General features: G+C 34.6%; 1 long non-coding RNA gene across 1 annotated transcript; it reads left to right on the forward strand.

Annotated features, from left to right (window-relative positions):
- Positions 1-4319: 4319 nt before the first annotated feature.
- LOC125061132 lies at positions 4320-6248 on the forward strand. The gene is made up of 3 exons (XR_007118985.1): positions 4320-4384; positions 5004-5031; positions 5647-6248. It is a non-coding gene; the product is annotated as an uncharacterized LOC125061132 (long non-coding RNA).
- The last annotated feature ends 8765 nt before the right edge of the window (positions 6249-15013 follow it).

The following is a 15013-nucleotide window of genomic DNA, read 5'->3' on the forward strand; positions in this document are numbered from 1 at the left end:
TTTGAAAAGGCGTTCCGAGCTTAATCAATACTGCAGCGGATTTCGATGCTATGGTCACCTCGACAGACCGAATGTTTGTGATATATTGACTGCAGGCTCCGATACACTGTCCGCAGGATCAGACACGCTTACAGTGGAGTCTGATACCCTAAGTAACATTTCAGATCGCGAAATCTTTGAGCATGAGGTCCGAATTCACGCAGAGCAAGACAGTCCGTAACTTATAGGTATGTGTAATCTGTAAGCACTGAAGTCTACTTAACTATGTTGGCTCGATTAGTGAGAAGAGTCATTGAATAACGTGGTGTGTGTGTGTGTGTGTGAAGGTGGTCGAAAGGATAATGTCGTCCGGGCCATGCAGCTGATAGCGGCTGGTCGTAGGGACACATTCATCCGGTCCAACCTTAAGTGTTCGTTGGTCGAAAGGATAATGTCGTCCGGGCCATGCAGCTGATAGCGGCTGGTCGAAGGGACACATTCATCCGGTCCAATCTTAAGTGTTCATTGGTCGAAGGGACAGTGTCGTCCGGGCCATGCACGTGTGGCTGGTCGAAAGGACACACCCGTCCGGTCCAATCTTAAGTGTTAATTGGTCGAAGGGACAGTGTCGTCCGGTCCATGCACAAGTAGCTGGTCGAAAGGACACACCCGTCCGGTCCAATCTTAAGTGTTAATTGGTCGAAGGGACAGTGTCGTCCGGTCCATGCACAAGTGGCTGGTCGAAAGGACACACCCGTCCGGTCCAATCTTAAGTGTTAATTGGTCGAAGGGACAGTGTCGTCCGGTCCATGCACGAGTGGCTGGTCGAAAGGACACACCCGTCCGGTCCAATCTTAAGTGTTAATTGGTCGAAGGGACAGTGTCGTCCGGTCCATGCACGAGTGGCTGGTCGAAAGGACACACCCGTCCGGTCCAATCTTAAGTGTTAATTGGTCGAAGGGACAGTGTCGTCCGGTCCATGCACGAGTGGCTGGTCGAAAGGACACACCCGTCCGGTCCAATCTTAAGTGTTAATTGGTCGAAGGGACAGTGTCGTCCGGTCCATGCCCAAGTGGCTGGTCGAAAGGACACACCCGTCCGGTCCAATCTTAAGTGTTAATTGGTCGAAGGGACAGTGTCGTCCGGTCCATGCACAAGTGGCTGGTCGAAAGGACACACCCGTCCGGTCCAATCTTAAGTGTTAATTGGTCGAAGGGACAGTGTCGTCCGGTCCATGCACGAGTGGCTGGTCGAAAGGACACACCCGTCCGGTCCAATCTTAAGTGTTAATTGGTCGAAGGGACAGTGTCGTCCGGTCCATGCACGAGTGGCTGGTCGAAAGGACACACCCGTCCGGTCCAATCTTAAGTGTTAATTGGTCGAAGGGACAGTGTCGTCCGGTCCATGCACGAGTGGCTGGTCGAAAGGACACACCCGTCCGGTCCAAATTGATACTGTGTGAATAATTGATCCTAAGCATAGGACATGCCGATAAAGAGTGTAATGTTTATTAAGTGATTAGAAAAAGGTGCCGTCCGGTCCATGAGTGGTCGAAAGGACACACGTTTTTTTTTTTTATTCTGATAGTCATAGTTGTATGACAGTAGCATTACGTCTAGTAGTCATAGCTTGTCAGGTTGGGCGAGCGGGTAGATTTACTGACACTTGTCCGATTGATTCTGTCACTGTTACAGGACTGCAATCTGATGCGCCCGAGGACGGTCGAAAGTCAGTCCGGCCGTGACGGCGCATTCCTAGCGCCATCTGTTTAGAAATAGTAGAATTATTGGAACGAGATTTGACTATGGTCAGTCTGGCGGAGCGTCGTGTCGATGGTCAGCGCGAACATGTTGAATTTCGTTTAGTTTTCGAACGTCAACGGCGAGCGCACCACGTCTGCGACGAATCGCTTTTTGTTCCAAATAATCTTGTGTCTTTTTGTTACAAAACTAATTAAAAGTGATAGATTAAGTGATTCCCTAATTACGAGTGAATAGATTTTAGTGAATTGCTGTAAGGGAGATACTTTTTGTGATTCTATTGTTCCTACCCACATAACAACTTATTGAAGACATGGCTTATTCTTATGATAAAGGGCATCCGCCCATATATTAAAAAAAATCGTGAATAGCATCATAGCTATTGGAAAGGGTAGGTAATGGAAGAATTTGATCATATTAAAAAATTTCAAATTTTTTTTTATTTTTGTAAATAAAAATTAACACATACAATATATCGCGATAATATATTCAAAATGTTTACAAAAATAAACAAGTAACACATCCACCTTCAGAATCACATTTCAAAGTTTGGTAGGTAATACCTGTATTTACCTTACTTAAATAAAAGGACAAAATAAACAGTGAATCAAAAATTTAGATATTATTTTTTGACGTGATAACGTCTTTAAAATCGTTTTACTCGGGTGACATGTTCAGAAACTTGTGTCACACCAAAACCTCACGAGCGCGATCGCAGGTATAACGAGAGAGAGACGGACCGATCTCCCGTCTCATCTCGAGCGCTGCCAGTCATTCCGTGAATGTATGAAGAAAAATGTATATCATAGTCGAATAAGTAAACTTGTCATTTTACACCCGAAATTTATCATCAAAAGTGTGAATAAAACGATAGATGTAATTTAAAATTTGAAAAAATTGTTATCTTCATTAATTCCTTACTTCCCAAAAACTTATATCACCAATAAGACGTTATCACGTAAACATCTCGATCGTAAACCTACTTTACAAACAACCAATATTTTTTTTACGTGATATTATGTTTGGATGTGGATGAACGTGTGTGCGTGTATACAATACACGTTTGACTAGAAACTATACTATCCATTTTACATTAATTTTTTATTTAACAGATTGTGTCGGGTTTATAATAAAACTCTAGTAAATATTTTTCGGTGGACATAGGTTTAGTACTGGGGAGCTCCCACCCAGTGATGAGAACAGTACTCCACGTGGGGCTGAATTTGCACTTTGTACAGTTGCAAGCGATGGCCCGGATTGACGTACCGTCCGGCCTTGTCGAGCACACCAAGCTTCTTGAGGCGTTTTTTTAGCCTTTCCTCCAAATGGCCGTCGTTAGATATTATGCTAATGTCGCTAATCAAATATTGGCAACCTCGCCTAGGCATCAACCCGTAGGAACGATTTTTAAAGCGATATCTGGAGGCGGTTTACCAAACATTTAATGTTAAAGTAAACATTTGGTATTTTGATACAGCTTCTGACATTCATCGTCAAAATTTTAAATTGCCACGAGAGTTACAACTTTTCCTTGGCAATTATTTGTCTTTTTAGGTACTTTTATTATCTTCGGTATAACTTAAATAAAACAAACCTTTTTTTATGCCAAAGATTTATCATGGGTAACTCGTCTTGGGTATATTTATAATTCTTCTTCTCCTAAGGTTCCTACATAAAAATGGAGCTTGAATAACCGTTGGCTGATTGCAACAAGCAAGCATACTTGTAGCTAATATAACACTGTACAATTAAATGAATAAGAATATGGATTGTAGAATATAGCTGTCGGAATAAACCTAACCTAACCGAAAGTTAGGAAATTGTTTTAAGAAATGTAAGTTATTTTTTTAAGCCACTACTTAACAGAATTTAAAAATATATAATTCTATTAGTTCCATCATAAATCTAACGGTATTTTAAAGCCATTCTAGAAATTCCAATGTTTTTTTCCGTTGGACCCCCCATTATTATCATCGTAAACGTCAACAGACGTGCGATAAGGATTAGAGATTTAATCTACGTAATAACAAAATCCATAATAACGTATAATACGACCAAACTAAGGGGGAACGCTGCCAGTATCTTCGGATGTAGACTAATTCTTTGTCCGAGGTAGCTGCCAGCTCTTCCGTCTCCATGATGTCGACTAACCTTTTTACATCTTTTTTTAAATTATTAGTTTATTACATATTTTTATATTATGTTTAAGTGTCCAGTAATGAGGCTCCAAAAGAAACAGAAGAGTTGTTATCCAATTTTTCTTAACAACGATTTTATAAAATATATAAACCAATTTTTTATTGTTTAACCAGATTACCAGATGTTATATTTATAGTAAGTAAATCAATAAATTAGACAAATATAACAACAACTCGGTTTGTATAATGTACAGATTTGTATTCCCTGGAGATAAGATACCCAAAAAAGTCAGGAACAACACATAAGTACGTTTTGACCAACGAAAGTCACACTTACCATTAAATGATAACTTATTGCATATTAAAATTTATTTTGTTTGTTCTGTCTCAAAATTCGTATAAAAGCTCGACATAATTGTGATCAAATCAGTTTGGGTTACGATCTTCAACGGACACTACAGTCCTATGGCCAAAATGATTTCCACTTTCGCGCTCTTCGTTTTAAGCGTAAGTTATTTTATATTAATTAATTCATCTCGTAATATTTATAAACGTGAAACGATATATTTTTTAATAATCAATATATAATACTTTAATATATAGTTAAAATGTATGACGAAACAATAACTACATTACCGGTTATGTAAAAAAGAAATAAGGCTTGCTTTGACAAATTAATTTAATTTGTATCAAAGTATTCGGGCTGATGCTTTTATCGGTTTCCCTGTTTTATCTGTTCTGTGCCTTCCAAATCAATACTTATTGTTTTCCTAGTAATCGAATAAAATGTTATATGGATAATCCAAACGCATGCTTTACCTCTAAGCAACACCCATACCATAAAAATGTTCTTTCACTGGCCCCATGGCCCCACACATTTTGGGATATTGTTGATATTTTATTACTGGATATTGGCCATTGCATAATAGCGTTGGCAATATTTTTGTTCAAAGTCTTATAGAAGATAATTGAAATATAGGAATTCTTTGTTTATATGGCAAGCTGATTTACCTTTTTGTCTTTACTGTGAAAAAGATTTTCTATGAATCAAACCTTGCAATGTTGTACTTCGATGCTATAGTATTATTGTGAAATTTTTTACGATTATTATTGTTATTTATTTCAGATACTGCATGCAAATGCTGTTCCTCAAGGTAAATAAACTTCATTAGGTGTGGATGGGGTAGTCTGTACGAATATAATAATAATTATTATGCTGGAACTTCTTCTTTGATACATGAATCTAAATAAATAAAAATATTAGTATAGTATTTTATTGACATAACCTTTACACATTTAAAGAAAACACTTTTTAACCGGATTGAAGTCATGTATTACCGACGTTTTACCGGCCACCGTGACCACGCACGCTGTAAAGCACGCGAAACGTCGATTAAATTTAAAATAATGTAAAATAATTGTAAATTTATAATTATTTTTTAAATAAAAATAATTATAATCTTTTCAAGAACCGCTTTTAGAGTATTGGCCTCCTCCAACTGGCTCCATCTCTCTCTATCTTGTGCATTTTTCTAATAATCGTCCCCACCAATTTCTTTAAGCTCGTCAGGCTAAAAAGGCGGCCTCCCTTTCTTATTATCCTGTTTCCACTTAAGTTTTTAATAGAATAATAATAAATACTTACTTGCCAGAACATTGATAGGTGTTAATATGAAATTTTCGATTTTAAACGATAACAGGAGTTTGAAACCTGTAAAAAAATATTGTTTATCGTATTAGCGAATTCAGTTACGTGTTTCTTTTTTCAGATGCAACAATTCCTCAGAATTATTATAATCCACAACCGGACGTACCTCCAACTTCATACCCTCCTGCAGCAGCACCAGCTAACACACCATTTGCGTACCAAAGATATCCACCCAACTTCTACCCCGGGAATACATCTAGAACTCCCCCGTTCTACCCTGGCTTCAAAAATCTCAACTACCCCGTTCATCCGATTCCTAACAATACCGTCCCAATAGTCCCCTTAAATCAACCAGCACAACCTGTTCCACTTCCAATAGCTACAATACAAAGTATTCCAATACCAAGCCCACTGCCATCACGCTCAGGTTTACGATCATGCTTAGGTCCAGGATCATGCTCAGGCCCAGGATCAGGCTCAGGCTCAGGATCATGCGCAGGCACAGGATCATGCTCAGGCCCAGGATCAGGCTCAGGCTCAGGATCATGCGCAGGCACAGGATCATGCTCAGGCATAAACTCAGGGAAATGCCCAGGATCATGCTCAGGTCCAGGATCATGCTCAGGCCCAGGATCATGCTAAGGCGCAGGGTCATGCTCAGACCCAGGATCACGCTCAGCACCAGGCTAAGTCTCGTCCCCTGGAACCAGCACAAGAGAAACTAGCTATCGAACCAGTCATCCCCGGAATCCTTGCCTACAATCATAGACAAACTGTGCATTTTGTTCATTAACTACTTAGAGATGCCAGCAGTCATTCGCGATCAATTTAGATTTTATTAAACTGATATTAATAAGTAAGCAAGCATTTTAGAAATCAATCTATGTATTGAACCAAAAATATTAAAAAATGTATAAAACAAGAAGTTTGTTTTTATTTCACTACACTTGGTATTAACCCAAGTGTCTAAATCATTAATTTCTTACCATTGTTTTCACACGGAAGCACTACGTTTTCCCGTAAATATTGAGTTACGTTGAAAATATTTCCCACCGCCTGACGCCTAGGCGGGGTTGCTATCTTTGAATAGAGACTACACCATGCTTTTGATACTTAAAGATTTACTGATTTATTCAAAAGCATGAGACCATATTGCAATTGGTACTTACGTACATACACTGGTCAGTATGAAAAAAAATCAGTAGCTCAACAATTTTTAGGGCTGGGCCTCAGATTTCTGTATCCGCAAGTAGGCAAGTAGGTGATGAGCCTCCTGTGCCTGACATACGCTGTAGACTTTTTGGGTCAAAGCAAGCCGGTTTCGTCACGATGTTTTTCGTACTTACTTTTTCGTATAAAATTGTTTTATTTTCTTATAGTCTTCATAAAAATGGTGAATAGCATCATAGCTTTTGGAAAGGGTAGGTGATGGAAGCATTTGATCATATGAAAAATTTTCACTGTCATTTATTATTTTTGTAAAATTTACACATACAACATATTCAAAATGTGTATACAAAAATAAACAAGTACACATCCTAGTATTGTCTTTGATTAACATAACTCATAACATTTAAAGAAAAACGCTTTTTACCGGATTAAAGTTATGTATTATTATAAATTTACAACTATTTGACATAATTTTAAATTTATCCGACATTTCGCGTGCTTTACAGCGTGCGTGGTCACGGTGACTGAAGACAAAAGATGTTGAATGTCAAAAAGTATCACAGCTGCAGAGAAAGTTGAATTATCTGTATTTATTTCCCCGGAGTTGGTATCGACTAAAAGATGGAGGGTTTTGGCAAAAATGGCTCACGGTGTCCTCTATTTTCGCGGATTGTTTTTCTTTTTGAGATTTTAATTTGGATATTATTGGATCCCAGGTGTTTGACAATTTTAGGCCGTCTTCTCTATTGAAATTGGGGTGTTTTTTGATTTCAATGGCTTCGCGTACCAATCTTGGGAAGAATCTTTTCTCTTTCGCAAGTACTTTCGGTTGGTCAAAGCGTATGTAGTGATTAGGCCTATCTAGTATGTGTTCACAGACTGCTGATTTTGTGTGTCGTCTATGTCTTATGTCTGCAATGTGTTCTTTGAGTCTGCTGGACATATTGCGTTTAGTTTGCCCTATGTAAGACAGGCCACAGTCGCAATCCAGTTTGTATATACCTGCATCTTGCAATGGGGTGTTACTTTTGATTGGTCTTAGGAATTGCTGAATCTTCTTGTGCGGCTTGAAAATTGTATGAATAGAAGCTCGTTTTAGGATCCGGCTAATTCTATCTGTAACTCCCTTTACATATGGCAAGTAGGCTGGCTGGCGGGGAACTGTTTGTGTCTTGTTTTTGTTTTTGTGATGTAGCCGGGGGATGCGCAGCTTGTTTCGGTGTAGCACCTGTTTGACATGCTGTAGTTCCTCCTCGAGGTGGGCATCATCACAAAGACGTTGGGCTCTCTGAAACAAACATTTACCGACAGAAAGCAGTTGTGAAGGGTGGTGGTGGGATTCACCATTGAGGTACCTATCTGTGTGGGTTGCCTTCCTGTGTATTGTGTGACCTAGTGTGCCATCTGCTTTGCGTATAATTAAAATGTCTAAAAAGGGCAGACAGTTGTTGTTTTCTTGTTCAACAGTAAATTTAATGTTCTTGTGTATTGAATTTAAATGTGCTAGAAATGCAGATATTTTGTCATTGGGGAGTACTACAAATGTGTCATCGACATATCTCTTGTACATGCTACATCACAAAAACAAAAACAAGACACAAACAGTTCCCCGCCAGCCAGCCTACTTGCCATATGTAAAGGGAGTTACAGATAGAATTAGCCGGATCCTAAAACGAGCTTCTATTCATACAATTTTCAAGCCGCACAAGAAGATTCAGCAATTCCTAAGACCAATCAAAAGTAACACCCCATTGCAAGATGCAGGTATATACAAACTGGATTGCGACTGTGGCCTGTCTTACATAGGGCAAACTAAACGCAATATGTCCAGCAGACTCAAAGAACACATTGCAGACATAAGACATAGACGACACACAAAATCAGCAGTCTGTGAACACATACTAGATAGGCCTAATCACTACATACGCTTTGACCAACCGAAAGTACTTGCGAAAGAGAAAAGATTCTTCCCAAGATTGGTACGCGAAGCCATTGAAATCAAAAAACACCCCAATTTCAATAGAGAAGACGGCCTAAAATTGTCAAACACCTGGGATCCAATAATATCCAAATTAAAATCTCAAAAAGAAAAACAATCCGCGAAAATAGAGGACACCGTGTAGTCTAGTCGACAAGTTGAAAATGGAACAAAATAGAGATACTACTCTTAAAATTATGTGCGATAGCTCATTGGATCCGGAATGACGTCTAGAAAAATGTGCTAAAAGCGTGTATTAGCACATAAAAAATTGCAAAAGTTATAGACCATTAAAGATGAAAAAATAATGGCATTTAGTTTTTTGCCAATATTTAATAAACTATTAATATTTAAGAAATTTCAAATAAAAATTCTGAAAGAGGAGGAAATTTCTAATAAAAAACTCCTGACTCCCAGAACTCTATCTCCATTATTTATAATGTTAATTTAACGCTGAAAATAGGTCTGCGGGTGACATTTTTAGGATTCGCGCGTGGCGTCAAAAGCGACTACGGCACATTAATTAATTTATTTAAGGTATTGAATATTTTTTTTTAAATTTGAAAAAATTATGGTGTGTTCTGAACACTATAATTAATTTATTCCCGTTGAAAATTTTACTTAAAGTTAATTTTTCAACAAGTTAAATAATTGTTAACTAACGAAATTTTCTCGAACGACCGTCTTAATTGTAAGTGAAAAAAAAATGTTTAAATAATGGTCGTAAAAATATTTCGCTTCGTAGAGCCTTTCTTACATACATACTTAACAAGATCGTGCCATAAAAGTTAAAAAAATATTTATACTTTGTTTATAACAATTTTTTTACTTAAACAAAAACTTAAAAATCCATGTAATGATGTTAAAAAATTTTTTTTTTTCTAAATCATCATATAATCGTTTTTTTATTAATACAAGATATTTATTGATTTGCAAAAAAAAAAATTCCCGCCATTTGTTGATAAATTTTTTTTAAACAAGTTGATTAAATCAATATTTTTAAAAAAAAATTTAACACAACTTTATTACATTAAAAATTTTATGATTTTTAAAAAAAAAATTTTTCCTTAATAACAATTGTTAATTGTTTATAATCGTTTTTTTAAATTTTCTATTGTTTAAATAATTAGTTAAGAAATTTTTTTTTTCCTAAAAATCATAATTGACAGTCTTCTATAAAGTAACAGAAAAAAAATTTTTTTTAATCAACAATTCTATTGTTTATTAACTTACCAATTTGTTAAAAACAAATATTCAACCTTTGTTTATTTTTTTTCTAAAACTTCTAAAATTAACAAAAACAACCATATATAACAAAGTATAGAAAAATTTTTTTTGTAAATTTTTTGATTATCATGAATATTACTTTTATTTAAAATTAAAAAAAAATTTTTCTATACTTTGTTATATATGGTTGTTTTTGTTAATTTTAGAAGTTTTAGAAAAAAAATAAACAAAGGTTGAATATTTGTTTTTAACAAATTGGTAAGTTAATAAACAATAGAATTGTTGATTAAAAAAATTTTTTTTTCTGTTACTTTATAGAAGACTGTCAATTATGATTTTTAGGAAAAAAAAAATTTCTTAACTAATTATTTAAACAATAGAAAATTTAAAAAAACGATTATAAACAATTAACAATTGTTATTAAGGAAAAATTTTTTTTTTAAAAATCATAAAATTTTTAATGTAATAAAGTTGTGTTAAATTTTTTTTTAAAAATATTGATTTAATCAATTTGTTTAAAAAAAATTTATCAACAAATGGCGGGAATTTTTTTTTTTGCAAATCAATAAATATCTTGTATTAATAAAAAAACGATTATATGATGATTTAGAAAAAAAAAAATTTTTTAACATCATTACATGGATTTTTAAGTTTTTGTTTAAGTAAAAAAATTGTTATAAACAAAGTATAAATATTTTTTTAACTTTTATGGCACGATCTTGTTAAGTATGTATGTAAGAAAGGCTCTACGAAGCGAAATATTTTTACGACCATTATTTAAACATTTTTTTTCACTTACAATTAAGACGGTCGTTCGAGAAAATTTCGTTAGTTAACAATTATTTAACTTGTTGAAAAATTAACTTTAAGTAAAATTTTCAACGGGAATAAATTAATTATAGTGTTCAGAACACACCATAATTTTTTCAAATTTAAAAAAAAATATTCAATACCTTAAATAAATTAATTAATGTGCCGTAGTCGCTTTTGACGCCACGCGCGAATCCTAAAAATGTCACCCGCAGACCTATTTTCAGCGTTAAATTAACATTATAAATAATGGAGATAGAGTTCTGGGAGTCAGGAGTTTTTTATTAGAAATTTCCTCCTCTTTCAGAATTTTTATTTGAAATTTCTTAAATATTAATAGTTTATTAAATATTGGCAAAAAACTAAATGCCATAATTTTTTCATCTTTAATGGTCTATAACTTTTGCAATTTTTTATGTGCTAATACACGCTTTTAGCACATTTTTCTAGACGTCATTCCGGATCCAATGAGCTATCGCACATAATTTTAAGAGTAGTATCTCTATTTTGTTCCATTTTCAACTTGTCGACTAGACTAGTGAGCCATTTTTGCCAAAACCCTCCATCTTTTAGTCGATACCAACTCCGGGGAAATAAATACAGATAATTCAACTTTCTCTGCAGCTGTGATACTTTTTGACATTCAACATCTTTTGTCTTCAGTCACCGTGACCACGCACGCTGTAAAGCACGCGAAACGTCGGATAAATTTAAAATTATGTCAAATAGTTGTAAATTTATAATAATACATAACTTTAATCCGGTAAAAAGCGTTTTTCTTTAAGTACACATCCACCTTCAAAATCATATTTTAAAGTTTGGTCGGTAATACCTGTTTTCCTTCACCGTTCGAGCCAATGTCCAATGTGCACATAGAAAGAAAGTCCATTGGTGGACAGCAGGGATCGAACCTACTACCTCAGGGATGAGAGTCGCACGCTGGAGCCACTAGGTCAACACTGCTCTTTGTACTTTAACACTGGTCAATATAACCTTCCGAAAGGATCTTGGGTTGAAATAACAATATATTATAGATAAAATAATATTAGTAAATACATTAATACATTTTATGGGAGTAGCGAGGAAAACTTGACTTTAAAAACATAGCTTCTTGTATAACTATTATTAGATATTATTATATAATTATATTTATACAATAAGGTACTTAATAAAATAATATAAAAGTATCCAAAGTAATGTAATAATATCAGTTATAATTATAATAATAATAATAGTATTCCAGACCAGAGCAGGTATTTCATTCATTTGTCGTTTTAAGAAAGGTAAGTTATTTTTTTAAGCCACTACTTAACAATTAAAAAATATATAATTGTATAAGTTCCATCATTCATCTAACGGTTATTTAAAGCCATCCTAGAAATTTCAATGTTTTTTTTCGTATACGTCAATAGACGATCGTTTAATAAGAGTTTGAATGTAGGTATAGTAGAAGATAGGTAGAAGAGATTGAATGTAGGTACGTAACAACAAAATCCATAATAACGTATAATACGACTTAACAAAGGGAGAACGCTGCTAGTTTCTTGGGATGTAGACTAATTCTTTGTCCGAGGTAGCTACCAGCTCTTCGGTCTCTGTGCTGTCTACTAACCTTTTTACCTTTTTTAAATGATTAGCTTATCAATATATTTTTATATTATCTTTAAATATCCAGTAATGAGGCTCCAAAAGAAACAGAAGAGTTGTTATCGAATTTTTCATAACAATGATTTTATAAAATACTAGCAAACTCGGCGAACTCCGTTTCGCCACCAGATGGCTTCGTTTTATGTAACATTTCGTTCGGTGATCCCGCTTTTCTGTTGAAATAGCTTTTCTATGCTATAAACCTCACGGAGCCCGAGACCTTTCGAACGAATGCAAAACCGTGGAAATCGGTTCGTGCGTTCTGGAGTTATACCGTCAGGAAGGAAAACCCGACTTATTTTTATATAGTAGATAAAGACTTTTATTGTTTTAAGAATTTTTTTATTGTTTAACCAGATAACCCAGTGAACTTCGTATCAGCTAGCTACACATATTTTTGTCGATACGGCATAGAACATTTTTAAATTAGAACGAAGAGATAAGACCTGATGCTAATAAGCTATGAAACACCAATTTCGGAAGGCTACTCTTATTTACCTATTTGTTTTGACCTTCCCTATTCTTCCACGAATATTTGTAGACCATAATTGGCCAAATCGGTCCAGCCATTCTCAAGTTTTAGCAAAACAAACGAACAACAATTAATCAGTGCCGGATAAAGCCAGGGCGGGGCCTGTAGCAAATTCTGCCTAGGGGTTAGGCCCTTGGTTAGGCTTTAAATTGTTTCCCTGTTTCCTCGAAATACTTATAATTGGTATTATATTAAATTCGATTAGAAAAGAACAATCTCGGCAACGTAAACTCGCAAAATAAATGTATACCTATATAAAAATAAAAATAAAAATCTGAAGGGTACAAATAACATGCTAGTGTAAATATGTATATCGATTATAATTAAAAATTTGAAAATTAACGTTAAAAAGATTAATACGTACTTATTTTTACGAGTATACTTGACAAAGTCGAGTTTATTTTTAAAATGAAGCTTAGCGCTTCGCGTTAAAGGTATGCAAGATATTTTACGCTACTATCTTAATTAATACTTTTTTTATTACGGTCAGAAAGGCGTTGGAGCGCGGGGCCCCTAAGTTCGCGGGGCCCGTAGCATTTGCTACTCTTGCTATGTGGCTAATCCGGCACTGCAATTAATAACTAAATCAATAAATTAGACAAATATAACAACAACTCGTTTTGGTACAATGCACAGATTTCTATTCCCTGCAGATAAGATACCCAAAAAAAAGTCAGGAACAACACTTATATGTACGTTTTGACTAGCGGAAGTCACACTTATCATTAAATGATAACTTATTACGTATTAAAATTTGTTTTGTTTGTTCTGTCTCATAATTCGTATAAAAGCTCGACATAATTGTAATCAAATCAGTTTGGTTACGGTCTTTAACGTTACTATTGTCAAAATGATTTCCACTTTCGCGCTCTTCGTTTTAAGCGTAAGTTATTTTATATTAATTAATTCATCTCGTAATATTTATAAACGTGATAAGATATATTTTTTAATAATCTGTATATGGGCATATTTAGATTTTTTTCTTTATGGCTTAATGGACGGAATTTACGTTCATTTGATAAAATAAATATTGATAAAGAAGAAAAAAAATTGACGAAGCCGACATGCCTTAGACCCAAAAAGCGACGGTGTGTGTCAGGCGCAGAAGCTTGTACATCTACTTGCCTATTACAAATGATCACGGAACAGATAGAGAAATCTAAGGCCCATTGCCATTATATTATAAGTTTCGTTAAATAAAACTAGAATTCTAGCGAATTTTCGGGTAAAATTATGCTTATTGTATTAAAAAAAATATATATTATCGTATATTTATGATCTCATTTCTCATTTTAGTACATAAGTATGTTCTATATCAAAAACGTTTATTTTATGGCAGCACCACACAGTATTTCGGGTGTTCTTTTAGAATTATATAAAAACTAAGTTAAATATATAAGTTTAATATAATTACCTTGCTTTGACGAATAATTTTAATTTGTTTCGAAGTATTCGGGCTGATGCATTTATCTGTTTCCCTGTTTTATCTGTTCTGTGCCTTCTAAATCAATACTTATTGTTTTCCTGGTAATCGAATAAAATGTTATATGGATAATCCAAACGCATGCTTTAGCCCTAAGCAACACCCATACCATAAAAATGTTCTTTCACTGGCCCCATGGCCCCACACATTTTGGGATATTGTTGATATTTTGTTACTGGATATTGGCCATTGCATAATCGCGGTGGCAATATTTTTGTTCAAAGTCTTTTAGAAGATAATTGAAATATAGGAATTGTTTGTTTATATGGCAAGATCATCGACCTTTTTATCTTTACTGTGAAATATAGTTTTTCTAAGAACCAAACTGAAAAAATGTTGTACTTCGATGTATGTTGTGTTACGGTGAAAAAATTTACGATTATTATTTTTATTTATTTCAGATACTGCATGCTCATGCTGCTCCTCTAGGTAAATAAAATTTAATCGTGTTTTTAAATATTTTTAACCGGGGTTAGGAAAAAATTTAACAATTTAATTATTTAAATTAAATAATTCAATTATGTAAAATAATTGTAAATTTATAATAATACATAGCTTCAATCCGGTTAAAAAGTGTTTTCTTTAAATAAAAATAATTATAATCTTTTCAAGGACCTCTTTAAGAGTATAGGCCTCCTCCA

This window comes from Pieris napi, chromosome 23, assembly GCF_905475465.1.
Source record: "Pieris napi chromosome 23, ilPieNapi1.2, whole genome shotgun sequence".
Classification (NCBI taxonomy): domain Eukaryota; kingdom Metazoa; phylum Arthropoda; class Insecta; order Lepidoptera; family Pieridae; genus Pieris; species Pieris napi.